Below are 21,072 nucleotides of genomic sequence, written 5' to 3' on the forward strand. Positions count from 1 at the left end.
CATAGTTCTTCATTGATTAGATAAATAAAATAGTTATTTCTTGTTCATTTCGATTTTGTCATTTAAAATTGTTAGATCTAATTTCAGTTGTTGTTATTCAATTCTTAGTTATTAATTTAGAATTCAATTATTGTTTAGTTAAATTTAATAAAGTTATAATCTTTATATTACGTCTAGTTTTAATTCACATCGTAGTATAATTCCCACCATTGCTCTCATTAGACTTTGAATAGATTAGTCAATCTAGGAAACTTGAATGCTAAAGAACTAAGAGTGGAACGAACTTTTTACTCCACTCTATTTCGATAGAATTGAGAGTATAGAAATCTTTGATAGCAACGCGTAATTAAGTTTAGTTTCACTTGCGTTTTGAGTTTCATCATTCATTTCGTAGGTAAATTATTCAATTTTACGTTTATCAAATGGCGTTGCTGCCATTTTAGTACTCTTTAGTATTATTTTCTGTAGACTTGATAGTTTTTCAAAGTCCTATAACCCACCCACCCTTATTTGGATTCTCATTGTGGTTGTCTGTTTCAGCCTTGCAAGTTTCCACGAAAAATTACTCGGAGCGCACTTGCGCCCACATGCTGGAATCCCACCCTTTGGCTGAGCGCCACCTGCGCCCTACCAAGGCCAACTTGGAGTGCCACATGCGCCCACATGCCTGGAATCCTACATTTTGCCTGAGCGCGACCTGCTCCCTGCCTAGGCATATTCTGAGCGCACCCACGCCCTCTGCTGAAACTGCCCGATTTCCATAGGTTTGTTTCAAACTTCCATTTCTTTCAAAGTTTTCAGTGTTCAAACTTGTTATATACACTGAGCATGCGTAAACAAGATGCTGTTCATAAGTGAAGCAAGGAGGCTTTCAGGTACTCTTTTCTTCCACACCTCGCATCTTCTGTTAGAGGTTCATACTAGCATATCAGGATTGTTTGGAGTGTTGTTGTGTTTCATTAATATTGGTCTTAGCCTTGCATGAAATTAAGGTCGGGCCGAAGAAAAATACCTAACGTAATTAACCGACAATGACAACAAACAAGTCTTTCTAGTATACCACTCACTACACTTCTAGCTAGCATACCACACACACCACCTAAAGTAATGTCTGAAGAAAGAGAGTCTCCTCTCTCTGACTTTTACAAAGCCTTGACTGATAACCCTAAATCTTGCATTGTTCTATCAGACCCAATGGGGATTTCCGAATCCCCCCAAATATATTTAATTTGTTACCCGTTTTTCATGGATTAGACCATGAAAAGCCCTATCAGAACAGGCGTAGGATTGACCAAGTCCTTACTACATTCCACCATCCTACAGTAGGTGCTGAACAAATTAAACTAAAGGTATTTCCCTTCACCTTAGCCGATAAGGCAGCGTCTTGGTTAACTGCCCAAGCGCCTAATTCTGTAGACTCGTGGGCTAGACTTGTTCAACTATTCATGGAACATTTTTATCCACCACTGAAGACCGATGAAATGCTTTCCAAGATTCATTTCTTTCGACAAAATCCTCATGAATCATTTTCAAAGGCTTGGAATCGTTTCACCGATCTACTTATAGAGTGTCCACACCATAACCTCGCGAAAGACATGTTAGTTCATGCCTTTTTCAAAGGACTTCTACACCACCATAAAGAAGTCCTTGACATAATGAATGGGGGTAGTTTCTTAAGTAAAGGAGCCTCGGAGGCTTATAAACTTTTAGAATATCAGACTAAGCGGAATAATAATTGGGGGGGGGTAGTGATGATATCTCCCGTTCCGCTAGTTCTTCTACAACAGCTAAAGTCGCTGGTATGTTTGAGATGAAACCCGATCCAGAACTTAAAAATTTAATCGAATCTCTAACTAAAAAGGTATAGGCTATTTCTGTCCAACAAAAACCTATCCCCGTCATGAATGTCAACTCCAACCTATGTAATTTCTGTTTGAGTCCGAGAGCACCCGACTCTATTGTCCTTTTCGTTCACGAACAACAAACATTACAACAAGATAACGTTTGCTCAATTAATAGTTATCCTATTCCTAACCCTTGGAGACAACACCCCAACTTCAGTTGGAGAAATAATCAACAAGTAACAACTCCGAGATTTAATAATCAAAATGTTAGGCAAGCAAACAATTATAACCAACCTCCACCACGACAAGGACAAGGTCAGGGTAATTATAATAATTATAACAACCAAGCGCAACCACGACAAGGTTAAGCACAAGGTCAGGGTAATTATAATAATTATAACAATAATAATTATAATGCAAATCGAGGTATCATTCCGGTTAATAATAATAACTATCACAACCCACCCATAAATAATCAACGTGACATAGTTCCTGTCACACAACCTATAGCTAACACTCTTCCACACCCGGATCGTTTCGATACCTTTATGCAATCTCAACAACAGATTTTGCAAGCCATCCAACTTTCCTTACAACAGCTAGCTCAAGAGAAAGTACAACCCAAAGGTGTGTTTCCAGGACAAGCGATACCTAATCCTAAAACACCAAACACAGCCTTCGAGGTGAACGGTAATACTAGTACGGGAAATGTAAACGTAGGTGAGCTAAATGCCATCACCACTCTCCGTTCTGGTAGAGTGGTTGACAACAATGTAACTATGCCTATAGTTATCCCACAAGTAGTCCCTACACAGGAGATTGAACTAGATACTGAAATGGAAATTGAATAGCCTACCCCTGTAGAGGTACCAGTTAAACCACAACCTAAGAAACAAAAAGCAAAGGTTAGACATCTAGTTGAACCATATGCTAAGCATAGAGAGACACCACTGTTTCCCCAGAAATTAGCTATGTTAAATAGAGATACAAACTTTGATGAGATTAGGGAAGTATTCAAGAATCTAACGATTAACCTACTATTTCTCGAAGAAATTAAAAAATTACCTCACCACGCTAAGTTTCTTAAGGAGTTGTGCACTACTAGGCGTAGGACAAATATTCCTAAAGACGCCTTTCTAACTCAACAATTTCCAACTTTAACAGAACATAATGGAATTGTGAAGTACAAGGACCCTGGTCGTCATACTGTACAATGCACCTTAGGAGATTCTCACACGACCACCGCTTTATTAGACCTAGGGGAAAGTGTCAACTTACTCCCGTATTATTTATACAAACAAATAGGTCTACAAGAGATGCAACCTACTCAAATGACGTTGCAATTAGCGGATAGGTCTATTAAGTATTCTAAGGGTGTGGTTGAAAACATGCTAGTTAAGGTCCAGGATTTCTACTATCCTGCTAATTTTGTTATCCTCGATACAGAAGTCGTTAATGACTCTGTTCCGATCATCTTAGGGTGTCCATTTTTGGCAACTGCCAACGCGCTTATAAACTGCCGAAATAGTTCGATGTCCTTGTCTTTTGGCCATCTTTCGGTTAAGGTAAATGTTTTTAAAATGATGAAACAATATCCAGATTCGTCTATAGATGGAGAGATTAGCATGATCGAGAGCTTAGCGCAAGATTACTTTAATAACACATTTCCAGAAAACCATATGCATAAATTCCTTTCTTTTGGAAGTTCAAATTTTGTCGATGACTCCTACGTACAAGAAGTCAACACCATCTTCGAGTCTACACAAATCGTAGAACCTTCGGTTGCTCCATATACAGAGTTTGAAGACCTGCTGCCTAAGCAAGTATTCATTACTCAAGATGAGGACACCCCAGAAGCTTTTATTGACATACCAACCACCCCAGTACTTAAACCTCTTCCTCCTGAGTTAAAATATATTCAACTTGATCCGGATGGTAGCCATCCAGTAATTATATCTTCTCTATTATCTAAGGAGAAAGAGACACGTTTAATCAGGGTGATTAAGGAACATCGCTCTGTGATTGGTTGGTCCTTAGCCGATATTAAGGGAATTGACCCTAATGTGTGCACTCACCGTATCCATTTGGAGGATAACGCAAAGACTTCTCACGAACCTCAGTGTCATTTGAACTTGGCCATGAAAGAAGTGGTCGGGGAATAAGTCTTACAATTACTTGATGCGGGTATCATATATCCAATCTCTGATAGCAAATGGGTCAGTCCCATTCATGTAGTTCCAAAAAAATCAGGGATTACAATGGTACGTAATGCCAAGGGTGAATATGTTGCCACACATGGTCCTATGAAATGAAGGATCTGTATTGATTACAGGCGTTTAAATGCCATGACACAAAAGGATCATTTTCAATTACCCTTTATAGATCAGATGCTAGAATGTCTAGCTGGTCATACTTTTTACTATTTTTTGGATAGCTACTCTGGCTATTTCCAAATTATTATTGATATTGATGACCAAGAAAAGACTACCTTTACATGTCCTTTTGGAACATACGCCTATATACGAATACCTTTTGGCCTTTGTAATGCTCATGGTACCTTCCAGCGGTGTATGCTTCATATATTTAGTGACATGGTAGAGCGTTTTATGGAAGTATTCATGGATGATTTTTCTATCTATGGAGACTCTTTCACTGACTGCCTGTCTAACCTATCTAAGATTTTGACACGGTGTGAAGAGAAAAGTCTAGTTTTAAATTGAGAAAAATGTCATTTTATGGTAAAAAAAAGGGCATAGTACTAGGTCACATTGTATCTAGTGATGGCATAGAAGTTGATAAGGCCAAACTAGATAAGATAGCAACTCTACCTATACCACGGACTGTCCGTGATATTAGAGCTTTTCTAGGCCATGCAGGTTTTTATAGGCACTTTATCAAAGATTTTTCGAAAATAGCTAGGCCGCTAACTAATCTGCTTTTAAAGGATGCCATCTTTTATTTTAATTTTAACTGTAAACAGGCTTTTGAAACTTTAAAAGCTGTCTTAACTTCTGCACCCATTATATAGCCTCCCGATTGGTCTAAACCTTTCGAATTCATGTGTGATGCTAGTGATTATGCAGTTGGTGCTGTCTTAGGACATAACTAGATAATAAATCCACTGTTATTTATTATGCTAGTAAAACTCTAAACGATGCTCAAAGGAATTATACAACTACTAAAAAAGAATTCTTAGCTGTCGTTTATGCTTTAGATAAGTTTCATCCTTATTTGGTTGGTTCTAAGACCCTAGTTTAGACCGACCATGCAGCCCTTAGGTACCTTCTCGCAAAGAAGGATGCTAAGCAGAGATTAATCTGATGGATTCTCCTCCTGCAAGAGTTCACATTAGAAATAAATAACAAAAGAGGGGTTGAAAACGTAGTTGCTGACCACTTATCTAGACTAACAAACGACGATGATAGTGATTCGGAGTCCATAACTAACTCTTTTCCTGATGAGTATCTGTATGCTATTTTTTATACACCATGGTATGCTGACATCGTGAATTATTTAACGGCTGATGTTATTCCTTATGATTGGTCAAGAAATGAACGTAAGAAGTTCTTGGCCAAAGTTAAGCTATACTACTGGGATGAGCCCTACCTTTTTAAGTATTGTACGGATCAGATTATTCGTCGTTGTATTCCCCAGTGGGAATATAATAAGGTTCTCTCATTCTGCCATGAAAAAGAGTGTGGTGGCAATTTCAGTGGTATGAAAACACCTGCTAAAATTCTACAATGTGGGTTTTATTGGCCTACTCTCTTTAAAGATGCCCAAGTGCATTGCAAGGCGTGCATTCGTTGCCAACAACTTGGGCGAATCACAAAGCGTAATATGATGCCATTGAATCCAATCATGGTGGTAGAAATTTTTAACGTATGGGGCATTGATTTCATGGGTCCCTTTCCAGTTTCCCACGGCTTCATCTATATTCTAGTTGTCGTGGACTACGTGTCTAAATGGATAGAGGCCATGGCTTGCCGTAGCAATGACCATAAGACAATTGTGTTTTTTGTTAGAGAGTATATTTTCTGTCGATTTGGCATTCCCAAAGCCATCATTAGTGAGGGTGGAACACATTTTTGCAACAGAGTTGTTGCATCTCTTGTGAACAAATATGGAGTTACACATAAGGTAGCAACTCTGTATCATCCACAAACTAGCGGACAAGTAGAAGTTTCTAATAGGGAAATCAAAAAGATCTTAGAAATAACTGTAAATCCTAATAGAAAAGACTGGTCAAAGCGTCTATCTGATGCCTTATGGGCATATAGGATTGCTTTCAAAACTCCTATAGGTATGTCTCCCTTTAGACTTGTATTTGGGAAACATTGTCATTTGTCCGTTGAATTGGAGCACCGTGCTATGTGGGCTATAAAAAGACTTAACTTCAATTTTGATGAGGCGGGTGTCAAGCGCAAGTTGCAATTGAATGAGCTTGAAGAAATCCGTAGCGATTCTTATGACCTCGCAAAGGATTATAAAGCTAACATGAAACGTGTTCATGATAAGCAAATTTTGCGCAAAGAGTTTGTGGTAGGTCAAAAGGTCTTACTTTACAATTTCCGTCTACATATTTTTCCAGGGAAATTAAAAACCCATTGGACTGGTCCTTTTCTGGTTACTGAAGTCACCCCTTACGGGGCAATCACCTTGGTAAATCCCAAGGACAACAGTACCTTTCAAGTAAATGGCCAACGGTTGAAACATTTTCACGAGCTATTGTCCCCTGATGTAGAGGAAGTCCTTTTACAGGATCCTGTCTATGAGGACTGGCCTTTTTCATTGGTGTACTTCCTTTCATTTCCATATATTGGTAAGTGCACCATTAAGGTAACCGGGCCCTCCCTATGGAGTGTGTGGCTGTAAGTACCGGATCCTAAGTCCACGTTTAATATAATTCATGTTTCCCACTCTTGCATATTTTTTCGGTTTTTTAGCCATGTTCTTCTATGGTGTGAATTATGCATTTAATGCTTTCTTGTTTTTCTTATATTTAATTTTATTTATAAAAAAATAAATAATAAATAATAAACAAATATATATATATATAAACTTGTTAAAATCACAAACATAGTAAGTTAAGAAGTCTTGGGAATCTGACGTTAAAAGACCCACTTTTGAAAAAAAAAAAAACAAACAAACAAACAAACAAACAAATTTTCTCAACTCTGTTGTCAAAAATTTGTTTGGGGGTGGGGTGTTCGTTTTCATCCTGGATTGCTTAACTTTCCAGTGGTGTCGTTTAGGCCGTTTAATTGTATTCCGATTCGGATTGACATTTTCTATTTGCGTTAGATTTCATTCGTTCGCATAACTTACGTCATGCATGCACTCTGAGGTATTTTCCATGTTCTTATATGTCCCCCATGGTTGGAATAGAGTTTTTTATGGATCATTAGATTGGAAATTCTCTCCTGATCATTTCCATATCTTATTCGCAAAAATCGGACCGGTAACGAAGCGGCAATTTAAGTTTGAAATTGCGCTAAAAATCGAATTTTTTATGGGATTCGAATTGGGCTTGGGCCCAAGCCCATAGTGCAACCCAAGAACGCATCGCGTTCTTCTTCCTCCTCTTCTTCAAACTGCCATTAAAAAAAATAAAAAAGCTTCAAACCTAAAATAAAAATAGAAATAAAGATAAAACCTAAATACAACCACGCCCCAAGTTTAAACCCACCCCAAATCTCCTCCTACCTACACCAACCACCGCCTCCACCGATTTCAACAACCAAAAACCACAGGAATTTCAGAAATTTTGAACTGCCACCACCACCACCGCGCCTCCTACCATTATTTTTAGTTAAAGTGTTTTAAAACAAGTCTCCCTACCTTATTCCAACCAACAAAACTTATCAAAACTCCAATGGCTCAAAGACGTCAGATATTGCCGGAGCATGCTTTTACTGCCGACCACTTCGCGCCGTTTTACGGTGACGAGATGGTTAGGAAAGACTGGAGTGGTTTGTGGTACTCAACAGATGATTTTTACCATGAAGATTTGGTCCGAGAGTTTTATAGGACGAGGGAGTTGAATGGGAATCAAATATTTGTTAAGGTGGCTGGGCGGAGGAGAGAGGTTACTACTGGGTTGTTGGCTGAGATTTTAGGCATTCCACCTAGACACCATCTCGATGCCACATTACAGGATTCCCAGTTTACTGCTGTAGAACATTTGATGAACGCGACTGTTGTGGAAGCGAACTACAATGCGAGCTCGCATTGTGTTGGCCAGTCGTCTCTCCAAACCAACTAGCTGGCTGTAGCTCAGTGGATTGGTAGGAATGTCATAGGGTAGGAGAAAGTCAGCGATATCGGTCTGAACTGCCTTCACGTTTTATAGATACTGCAGGAGCAGAAGTATGAGTTCTGTATATTGGAGTTTTTGCGTAACATGATTATGGGAGTTGGAAAGAGTATTGCACCTCTCCCTGTTTTGATAACGAAGATCATGATAACCTTGAGAGCAACTCTGAGGTCTGATAGGATTTGCCTGAAGGAGCACCGAAATCATCATATTTATACGGAGTGTATCCAGAGAGTTTGGAGGTTGCCTGAAGAGAGGGTAGTCGAGGAGACTAACTCGGAGGATGAGGATGACACGGCATGTTTTGATGCTGATGCCTTGGAGAGGTGTAGGTCGGATGCATAACGCATGGCTATGATTCACCGTGGCATGCGTTCTCTCAATACTATTTGTGAAGACCTCCGAACTCGACAGGCTACCATGCATCATAACTTCGAGACTCGTGCCCGGCACGAGGATGAGCGGTGGGAACAGACGAGGGCCAAGATGGAAGCTCAGTACCAGTTTTGAGACGACATGCTTGCACGCTTCCCACCCCAGGGGGGTTCTTCTTCAGAGGAGCAGTCTGTGAGGCACGAGCATCGTCGCCGCAAGACAGATGGCTCTGGCCCATCGGAAGCCCAAGGGACATCTGCTTCTCGAGCGCATTCCACTACTAGCAGCGAGTGGTTTAGGGCTCTAATGAGTTGATTTGTTTTATTGTATTTGTTTTTATTTAGTACGGATGTGAACAGATTAGTTCAGTAATTAAATTTGAAGTTGGTTGTCGTATGTTATTTGAATTCAATTTTAATATAAGTTGGTTAATTTCGAATTATGTTTTTTTTTTATCATTAATCCCACCTTCCCGAATTGTTTGGGGGTGGTATTATTTAGCCTAGCATAATTCGTTATATGATCATCTATTTTAAGAAGTTGTTTTGGAGTGAGGGTTGAGAATATTGCCGATATGGGCATCGCTATAAATAGATATTGTGTTAGGATGAAATCTCGATAAATTAGGCAGTATCTAACCTAAATTCAACCTAAAAGATATTAGGTTTGTTTTGGAATAGAGAATATGGGTAGTTTCCGTTTTCGGTTTTGGAAATTTTATTATTTTCGGCAATTACCTTAAAACGTTTTGGTAACTTCCCGATTCGTTTTAGCAATTTAAATTCTATAAAAACTGCATTCATTCTACACTCACAACCTCAACTACATCTCACATTCATCTCTCATGTTTCATTCCCACTTTACCTTATTTTTCCTTCGCACTTCGGCCTAACAGCTCCCCGAAGCACTGGAAGCCCCCCTGATGGAGCGCCACCCGCTTCAAAGACTGGCCAAAGAAATTCTACCCTGAGCACGACCTGCGCCCTCTTCAGCCCAAACCTGAGCACCACCTGCACCCAAAACACTGGACTTCCAGTTTTCATCCTGAGCGCACCCTGCGCCCTAGTGCCTGGAATTCGAAATTCAACAGAGCGCACCCACGCCCATCCCAGGCATACCTTGAGCGCACCAGCGCCCTGACCCCTGTGGGCACCAAAAATTTCCAGTTTTCCGAGGGTTGTTCCAGGATAGTTGCAGCTGTTCTAGAGAGTAGTTTTGTGATGACTTCTCCTATAGTAATACCAGAGCAGTTTTTCGAACACTTGTTGGGGAGCGAGTCTTATGGACATCGGTTCCGCGAGAGAATCATGCAATTCGGATGGAGGCATCTTCTGGTAAGTGAAGATGACTCGTATTCACCTAAGCTTACTGAATTTTTCTACAATAATGTTAAGTTCTATTGTAACCAGGATGGAGAACAAGAATTCTCCGTCACGGTTGATGACACACCCCTAGAATTCAATAAGTATGTGGTAGCATTAGTTTCGGGAATACCAATACCTGATCCTATTCACACGTGGGGATATATGACCTATAATTCATACCTCTATGACTACACATATTTCCATGAGTATTATGGGGGAGGGGTATTTCGTATAATGGACCAAGGGCGTTACAACATAGCCCTTGGTATAGCCTGTCCCTAAATGTAGGCACCACCATGTTATTCATCCTCATGAATATTCTAGGGGAGTGGCAGTTTACTTCTACAAATAGTACTGCTGGTGACGTTTTTCTTGCTTTAGCTGAGGGACGTCACCGATAAGACATTCCCCGAGTATTAGTGGCTAGTCTTAAGAGAGCCCAAAGCATGCGCCATAAGTATCTTCTTATGCCTGTTTTGGTTTGCGCGATCCCGCTTTCGGTTGTCTACCGAAATTATGTACCCAATTCACGGATTGGAAAAGGGTTGAAGTCATGAGACCCACCAATTGATGGTTCACTCATTTCGAGTAATGACTTGGCCGGATGGCGCAGGTGCAACCTCATTTGGTTGCTCCTTACACCCCATCAGACATAGTAACACTAGACAGGTTAGCACAAGTTGACGACACACGACGGCAGGCTTGGCAAGTTATCATGGCATGGCAGGATGCGAAGGAACCTTATCTCTTTGAAGAGGGAAATGAGGAGGGAAATGTTTAAATGGGAGTGCAGGTAAGTGTTAGTTTCAGTTAGTGTCTGGTTATGTCCCAAGCAATCTATTTCTCATTAACCCCATAACGGGTGGAACTCTTATAGAGTTGCGTCAGTTTTCTTTTCTATATTAGTATGTTATAACCTTGTTTTGCAGATGTTCCGGAATTTCACGCGTTTCAATGGTATTTTCCTACCCTCTTTATTTAAAATACTTTGAGGACAAAGCATTCTTTTTGTTTTTTGTGGGGGGGCATAGAAACACGTGTAATTAAGGCATCTGTTAGGATATAGATATGTATAATATGCACTTGTTTTCTAGCTAAAAAAAATTCAAAAATTTTAAAAATATAAATAAAAAGTATGCTATACACTTAGGAACATTAGTATTGTTTTCTTTCTCTATGCACTCAATAATCTAGAAGTCTCACGTAGCTTTTGCATTAGAATAATTTTTAGAAACTTAGGCTAATGTGTAGGTAATAATCATTGCATCCATCTATAAATATGTTACATGAGTATCTATGATTGTTGGCAGTAAGTTTCTGAAATCTAGGCTAGAGTACTTATTCTACAAATCCTGTGAGAATATAGCCTAAAGCTTTATATGAGTGAAACATTTGAGAAATGACACAAGGGAGAAGTAAAATCCGGATAGAGAAATCACACGTCAACTTGCTTGATCACTATACCATATCCTAAGCGAGAATTTAGGCCCTCTTTGGATCGATATAGCCAGAAATTCAAACCTTATGAAATTATTTTCCGCTAGTCGCCCCTCTGAGCCTTTCTTTAGCCTTTCATAAACCGCAAATCCTTTATCCTGTTACAAAACAAAACAAAATAAAAAATCAACCTACCCAATTCTTTGAATAAGTTTGAGAATAGAGATGAAAAATAGAAAAGAGAAGAACCTTTGAAATCAAGAATTCGTTAGTCGCTTCAGATAAGAAAATGAAGTTTCCATCCAAATAAAAATAAATAAATAAATAAAGAGTTAGAACTCCAAAAAAAAATAGAATCAAAGGAGTCAAAAGCCAAATAAAAGAAAAATATGGCTAAGGATGGAAACAAAGTGTAGAAGCAAAAGTAAGGAACAAGGTCTTCTCTAGTTACATAAAATGAAGACTTTATTATCTCAAACTCGTCCTTTTTGAATATCCATTTCCTTCCTTCTTAAACCATCTCCTAATCCCTGCAACACCTAATAAAGACATCTAGCTCAATTAGGAATAGGTTAGTGTGATAGTAAGTGGCAGATGTGTTTGATCGACTCCGACTTCCTTGTGTGTCATAGAGATTGTAAAGTAAAGTGTGCCCACTGCACACTAGAGTATCGAAACTTGAGCGGAAAAATCAGAGTGGTTGTTATCTTGACATTTATGTGAGGACCTACTTAAGGACGATATTCTGAGTTTTCAGAAACAGGCCTGCTAGTTCATCTCATAGTATTACTCATTGTATATATGTTTATTCATAGATAATAGATTATTATGCATATATTAGTTTAGATTTCGACTTGATTATTCTGTATTCATTTGCTAGTAAGATGTATAGATAATTGAGACATAGATAAGGAAACAATAGTTTTATTTTTGAGTCGTTGTAGTATAGATGAAGTTTGTGAGTACCTTCACTAGAAAACTCTCACGAGGCTATAACTCATCCACTAGGGAATTCCTAGTGGTTTAAGGCCTTGTTGCATATGGTCAATGCAATCGCACTCGGCGAAACGAGATTAGTTAGAACTCCATTTTTGGTCACTTATGCTAATTTCTCATATTTGCTTGAGGACAAGCAAAATGCTATTTGGGGGTGGTTTGATAAGAGCCCAAAACTGTAGTTTTAAGCTCTTAATAATACTACTTTTAGACCAATTATGCGAGTAATAAATAAGAGTTAATGCTAATTACGTGCTTTTATGTATTTCAGGCATGGAACTCAATTATGTGCAGAAACGTGCCACTTTGGTGATATAAAGGAGCAAAGGGTTGGTTGCTAAGAAGTTCTGTGATAAAGGCCAAGATTCAAGGAGACAAAGCCTTTATAAAGCCCGGTCAAAAGCTGAAAAGTCAACACGGGCAGAAACAATGCACAAGTCAGCAGAATTTCCAAAAACCATATCTTTGGACTCAAGCCTTGGATTTGGGCCTACCTTACGTCAAAACGACTGGCTCGGAAAGAGATTTCCAATGGTCCAAGCCTTGACCCAATCAAAGGAGCAAAAGTGGATGAAAAGTCTGCTGAAGTCAAAGCCAGCTGAAACGGGCTCTGTGGACTGGAGAAATTGGGCTTTGGGCTCGATTTTCCGGCCCAAAATATGGCTCCTCAACCCATGCATGAAATTGTGGATCTGGTCTCCTCCTTTACATAAAACAAGACTTAGCTCTTAAGAAATATATAGTTAGAGAATCTAGAATAGAAAGTAGCCATTAAAATAGCTTGTAGATCTAGTTTTTGAATTCAATTAGTTAAATTAATTAGTTTCATACATTGTTTTAGATTAATTCTTTGAATCATAGTTCTTCATTGATTAGATAAATAAAATAGTTATTTCTTGTTCATTTCGATTTTGTCATTTAAAATTGTTAGATCTAATTTCAGTTGTTGTTATTCAATTCTTAGTTATTAATTTAGAATTCAATTATTCTTTAGTTAAATTTAATAAAATTATAATCTTTATATTATGTCTAGTTTTAATTCACATCGTAGTATAATTTTCACCATTGCTCTCATTAGACTTTGAATAGATTAGTCAATCTAGGAAACTTGAATGCTAAAGAACTAAGAGTGGAATGAACTTTTTACTCCACTCTATTTCGATAGAATTGAGAGTATATAAATCTTTGATAGCAATGCGTAATTAAGTTTAGTTTCACTTGCGTTTTGAGTTTCATCGTTCATTTCGTAGGTAAATTATTCAATTTTACGTTTATCAGTTACGTAAGAACAACTTTCAACTACTTCCAAAGGTTTAAAGAAAAAAACAACACCCCTTTCATTCATTCAATTTCTATAATAAGAATCTCATTCTTTTGCAATGAACTTTCTAACGGCAATCTATTAATCTATTATTCAACTTTATTACTTTAAGATTATATGGGTCAAAGAGGGAACTAGTGAGATTGTATAGGTCGAAGGCTACGAGATCGTAAGGATCGTAAGGGTTGAAGGATAGAGAGGTGGTGTTGGTGACTACTATGATGGATGAGAAAGCATCTTTCTCAGCTAACCAGAAGCCACAGATGACCAAGTACCAAAGCGCAACCTATCTCTCCACCTGGTAGGCTGGTACTAGGTCAAGAGTGCAGGTTTAAAACAAATTCCACCCCTCCAATTAATTAATGAAGATCATCTTTTGGAATGTGAGAGATATTAGTAAAGATAGTACTGTTTCATGAATTAAAGGCCTTTTGCAAAAATATAATCCTGAAGTTCTTTGTATAGCTGAAGCAAAGTAGAGACCCTATATAGTGATACAGTCTTGACTTTAGGTGTTGTTGCTTTAGATTACCAGTTTTTCCATGACACAAGTCTCAGAAAAGGGATAAATGTAACCCTGATACATGCATCTTCCCAGCAAGTATCGATGCTAGTAGAGGATTGTGTGGTGACCGCAGTCCATGTAGATAGCTTAATGGTCAATAGAAGAATTTTTTGGACTGTTGAGACTCTCAAACCTGACTCACCTTGGTTGGTGATTGGGGACTTCAATGTGGTCTTGCAGAATGATGAGAAAAAAGGTGCCCCCCCCCCTAGAAGAACGGCTATTGCAGATTTTCTGAATTGGTTCAACACCTGTGAACTGCAGCGAAGTGATCATGTGGGGTTGAAATATACATGGTGTAATAATCAGCATGGACATGGTAGAATACTTGCTAGATTGGACAGAGCCTTTTACAATCAAGCATGTAGTCAGAAGTTTGCAGGGTGGAGATACAAAGTAGGTACAAGCGAAGGTTCAGATCATGCTCCCTTGCTAGGGGCTGTGGTACACATCCCTAGGCTCTACAATGTACCTTTTTGATTCAATCAAGCATGGACTTAACATCGGGACTTCATGAGAATCAGTTGGCCTCATTATATTGAGGGTACTCCCATCTTCAGATTTAGTAAGAAACTAAAAATGATGAAAGAGGCTCTTAAAAATGTTAATGTGTTTGGTGATATTGAGCAGGGTGTTTTGAAGGCTCATGCACTTTTAGAACTAGCTCAAGCTGATGCAGATTCCGAACCCGTAAATGAATTGCATATAGCTGAAATGAAAGAAGAGGAGGAGAACCTGCTGCAAGCTATGAAGACAGAGTTTCTTTTAGAAAATGAAAAGCAAGGTATCTTGGTTAAATGATAGTAAGCAACATCCTACATGTTAGAATAGTTGTATGAAAATAGCAACTAGAGTAGAACAGAAGGAACATTATACGAACAGGGAACAACCAAGGCGCGGATTAGACTGTCCTTAAGGAAAGATTTTTCCCCTTCCAGTGGTGCAGAAAGACAACAGTGGCGTCTTCCTCACAGGATTCAATGGTTTACAGCAGTATGACTTACACTAGAACAAACTACTCTCTAGAACGGCAGTATAACTCTCTCTGGCAGATATAGTAAGAAGAGAAAAAGAATATGGTAGGATGCGAGTTCTGTTTCTCTTATGTGTTTCAGGAGTTCTCTTTCAGTGAGATTCCTCTATGGACGCACAGTCCTGTTTATATAGAGGTTAGGTCAGTCACAGCAGTTGGTCTCTTAAACAAATAAGGAAAAGAGATCAACTAGTAATAGAACAGCGAAACTTGCTGCTGAAGCAAAAGCAAAAACAAGTTTAAGCAATTGGTTAAGCCACTAATGTAACGCCCGTATTTTTAAAATACGTTTTTATTTATTTATTAGTTAATTAAATAATTTATTTTAAAAAAAAATGGTTGGATTGGACTCGGGACATGTGGGCCTGGTTTTTGGGCCCGAGTCTATTTTGGGCTTGGGTTTCGGACCCAAGTATATAAACACATTTTTCTAGAGAATAGGGTTCAGAGAATAATAAAATAATGAAAATGGAGGCAGAGAGAGAAGCTGGTTTGCTGGAGAGGTGGAGCACGACGGTTCGGACGACGAGGGATTCGTCAAGCTGTTCATACGGGTGAGTAGCTATTTTGTTATTTCACCGGATTTTTAGTTTACGTATATCAGGGTGTGACAGTTTGGTATCGGAGCATTTGGTTAGCTTAGACTTAGGTGAGTCTAGGTGATTCTCGGATCGTGGTTTATGGGTAGTGTTTAGGAAGTATTATTTTCAAAACTATTTCCGCTAGTTGTTTTATTTTTACAAAGAAAATGAAAAAGATACAGAAATAAATAGAGTCAATATTTTTTCTTGATTTGATGGTATGTGTAAGGTGTATATTTATATTAGTTACTTGTGGAGTGGATATGAAATGATTGTATTTTTCCTTATCATATGAGGAGTGGTTATATGTATAATATGTTAATTATTGACGGATTTGATCAAAATGATGTGTGTTGCTATAATGTGGTTTTGTTGTTGGTGATCATTTTCACGTGGAGTATGGATTAAGTATGACGACCTGTTTGTGAACTTTGTATTTGGGTGTTATGTGATTGTTCAAGAAGCAAGGAGATATTTTATCTATATTGAATGAGTTGTATTATCTGGTGGCTTTGTGACGTACTGAGTAAGGAACTAATTGCCTCGGTGTTGGAGGAACTATCTCGCCTCACTCGTACACTTTGATGGATGAATAATATTTTGAAGTATAAGAGAGTAATTTGTTAGATGTGATTAATTATAAATAGAAAAAAAATAATAATAATAAAATATACGTGTATTCTTTTTGAGATGTGTATACTTGCGTATACACGTGTATTCATTTTGAGATGTGTATACTTGCGTATACACGTGTTTTCCTTTTGAGATGTGCATACTTGCGTATACATGCTTTCTTATATTATTGTATATGGATGAACTATCACCGTGTATATATGATGATAATATGATTTCACCAATAAGACATGCATGTGTAGGTTGTTTTCTTAGGGTTACGTTATTAATGATTAATTAAAATAATGGTGATAATTGTTATTTTTAAACTATATTGGAATTTATGTAGAGGATGTCCTAATATAATGATGATCGTATTTCAACAACAAACGGATTTTTATTTTGTCTTATAAGTGTGCTTCGTGCCGATAAATTATGACACGATAGATTAATATTGTTAAATTTGTTTCACATGATTTTGGCATATTCGAGTATTTATTCCTAATTGTTTTGTTTCAGTCTATATGATTTTGATAGATGAATATGAAAAATTATTTTTGGATACGTGTTATATTTGATCTAGTTGCAAGCATGAATTAGGATTCAAGGGTGGTTTTAAAATTTAATATTTATGGGAGCATGACTAAAATAAATATAAAGTTTTATTGTAGTATCAATGACATGAGTGACATTTTGTTTTAAGTGTATCAGGACACTAATTTTCTTTTATGCATGATAATGAAAGACTCCCTAATGTTTTATACAGGGATGAACTTACCCTGTATTATTGATTAGTTAAGTAGAATATTTTATTTTCGTAGAGTTTGCTACGTGTCAAGAAACTGCATGCTAATAAGAAATGATATGTTTATCTTGCGTTTAAGTGACAGTAATAATTTGTTTTAATATAGACAGTTAAACTGTAATAGATTTTGTAATGGCATGAGGACATATATTCTGGAATTAATTAAAATAATTAATATCAATGTTATCTTGTTTAAGTTTAATCAACGTGCATTCTTGTATAGGTTCTAAGTTAATAACCAACGTATTTGTTCGTATAGCTTTACTTCCGAATCTCGGGACGAGATCCTTTTGAGATGTGTATAGCTGTAACGCCCGTATTTTTAAAATACGTTTTTATTTATTTATTAATTAATTAAATAATTTATTTTAAAAAAAATTGGTTGGATTGGACTCGGGACATGTGGGCCTGGTTTTTGGGCCCGAGTCTATTTTGGGCTTGGGTTTCGGACCCAAGTATATAAACACATTTTTCTAGAGAATAGGGTTCAGAGAATAATAAAATAATGAAAATGGAGGCAGAGAGAGAAGCTGGTTTGCTGGAGAGGTGGAGCGCGACGGTTCGGACGACGAGGGATTCGTCAAGCTGTTCATACGGGTGAGTAGCTATTTTGCTATTTCACTGGATTTTTAGTTTACGTATATCGGGGTGTGACAACTAACCACTAGACAATAAGCCCAAGCCCGACCCGACCCAGCTCGGTGCAGTGCGGGTGGGCGCGTGCGCGCGTGCGTTTGGGTAAGTCCTCCCTCCTAACACAAAGACATTTGTACCCTAAGGGCACGCCTTATGGTAGAGGAATTCCTCATATACTTCACTTGCTAGTGGTGGATAACCAATGTGGGACTATCTTTTATGCACCAAAGTGGAGAGAACACTCTTTGTTCATCTCCTCCACTTTGCACACACACACACTAGTATTTAGAAATACAATAGAGATTCCAACAATCCCCCACTATTTCAAAATACTATTAGTCCCCCACTATTTTGGAATATGATATTACAAAAGAAAAGGGTTAACGAAATGCCAGAGAGAAGCGAAAAAACAATGCCTAAATACTGGTGTTTTACGGGCTTGAACCAGTCATAGGGCGTCGTATGATACATGAAAGTGGTGGATTAAAAAATCTTTGAACCAACATTCCCTTGTAGTAAAATAGATCACATACACCCACACTGCTCTTTCATTACATGCCAATTCTGCGGTGTTACGCTTTTTGGCCCTGCGCTACCTGTGTTCCATGAATGCTCTAGAGTAGTTGCCCGAATACTCATAAGAACCGACCCAGTTCAACATTCACAAAGGTGGATTTCCATCAGGTGTATATTGCAGTTTAAATACACCACCTCATTAAAATATGGGCTATGGAATCCAATAAGAGTTAAATAACTCATCCTTACTCACTGCAATTCTAGTTATATAATGTATACTATAGTACTATCTCACCATAGGGTGGGACGTCTCATAAATAAATAAGACGATAGTACTGCAGGACGACGAAGTGACTTGTTTTTCCCTTTGAACCTACTTCATGGGATCTCCAATCACATAGGTAGGGTTGCCGTCAGTGTCGCCCTATATATGGGCATAAGTTTCATCCCCCTCAACGTATAGCCACTTGCCTCCAAAAGGTGGTGTGGTCAGACATGTGGCCAAACTAAGTCCAACCTAACATAATCTCTAGCAGCTGCTTGATTAAGTTATATCTCAAACTTACATGTTTTCTTTTCCCATTGCACATATTTCTTTATGTCTTAGCTATTGCAATGAGACAGTTGTAAAGCATATACACATCAGGAGGCTGTTTAGAGCTAATGGGAAGATTTGCCAAGAGGTTGCTAACCCACTCAGCATCATCACATGCCTTTTCTAAGGCGATTATCTTGGATGATATCCAAGACACTCAATTTCCACCAAAGGTAAACACATAAACATTACTGGATCCAGTTTATAACATATTACCCTTCCAACAATGATGGAAATTGTAACGCCCGTATTTAAAATACGTATTTATTTATTGATTTATTAATTAATTTAATTATTTATTTAAAAATCGGCTGGATTGGATTTGAGATTTGTGGGCCTGGTTTCTGGGCCCGAGTCTGTGTTGGGATTGGGTTTTAGACCCAAGTATATAATCACATTGTTCTAGAGAATAGGGTTCTTGGAATATAATAAAATAATGAAAATGGAGGCAGAGCTAGAAACTCATTTGCTGCAGCGCGACGGCTCGGACGACGAGGGATTCGTCGGGTTTTAATACAGGTGAGTAGAGTTCTCTCTCACCACTACTAGAACTATGATTTTCGTCTGTTTAGAATTTATGAAATTACTGTCCATATAAACTGTTATTGTGAGTATTTTAGTTTTATCGTTTTTCTTTTTCTCGCCTATCGCATATACAGTTTATACTGGGATAACAGTTTTACGGGAGTATAACAGTTTTGTGAGAGTACAATGATTCCGGTGATTTTTCCTGCTCTTCCTCGTCAATGTTTTGTTCTATTTTTGTATTAGTAAAGTCGGTTATAATTTGGACTGTTGGGAGCTTCGACAGAGTGTCAATGGTGGCAGCGCAAACCCCAGTATTCGTTTTTGTATTTTTGTTGTTTTGTTTTGGTTGATTGTCAGGAGTTTAGAGATGGGTGGTCGAACTGTCGGGGTATATGGGAATGATGTGGGTGTAGAATCGGTGGTGGATGAGCTGTTCAAGCTCTGAAGGTGCGTTAATGGCGGCCAGAGAATCGCCCAGCCATGAACGAAATCCTATTGTATTTGTTTGAACTATTTTGGTTGTGGTTGGATTAAGGGTAGTTATTGGTTGTGTGTGTGGGGATATCAAGTGAGGGCGGTGGGAAGCTTGGAGAAGCCATTAATGGAGGCCGAAATTTCTTCCAGATCTAGTTTTGGTGAAGTTTAGATTTAAGCATTTGAGGTTGTTGCCTTTGTTAATGTTGTTTGGTTTTGGATTTGGGTTAAAACCAATGTGATGATGAAGAAGGGGCGGCCGGTGGTGGTGGTCGGTGGAGGAGAGAATTGGTGAGGAAGAAAAACTGTTGATCGGTTTGGGCTTGGGCCTGGGTCGGTTTCAGTTCTTGGGCCTTAGTTTGTTTTGATTGGGCCGGTTTCAGTTAAATTTTTGGGCCGAACCCATTTGTGTTTTGGACCAATTTAATTAAGTTTTGTTTGGGCCTTTTCCAATTAGTTTTCTTTGGGCCGGTTTCTAATTTATGTGGGCTGGTCCTTATGTCCCCAATTGGGTCAGGTAGAATAAATAAGTTGGTTTGAGACTTTTGGGTTCTAAGGTTTGGGTTTGGGCGCGGCCAGTTGGGTCCGAACCATTACCTTAGTCATGAGCCCATGAGCCATGCACATTGACCTTAGCCATGGCTATGACCCTGAACCTGTCGAACATGGAAACAACAGTTTGACTTTGACAATGATGTGTTGACTTTGATCGTTGATTGTTGACTTTGACCGTTGACTATTTACCGTTGACTTTGACCGTTGACCGTTGACTGTGGAATGTTGACTTTTTTCCAGTTTTTCATATATTTAAGAATATGGACAAATATAGTAATAAAATATTGTCGGAAATTATATAACGTTGTTTGTCATTATCTAATTAAGATTTGACGTGAGTAGTGTGTAAAGCATATATATATTGGGCTTTAATTGTGGACTGTTGACTGTTTAATTGTGTTACGTTTTTATATATTAAATTGTATGGACAAATCAAATGCTAAAATGCTGTGGAAGATTGTATAACTTTGGTTGTCATTATCTAATTAAGATTTGACGTTGATACTGTGACATTATATA

The sequence above is a fragment of the Coptis chinensis genome, chromosome 7 (assembly GCF_015680905.1).
Source record: "Coptis chinensis isolate HL-2020 chromosome 7, ASM1568090v1, whole genome shotgun sequence".
Classification (NCBI taxonomy): Eukaryota; Viridiplantae; Streptophyta; class Magnoliopsida; order Ranunculales; family Ranunculaceae; genus Coptis; species Coptis chinensis.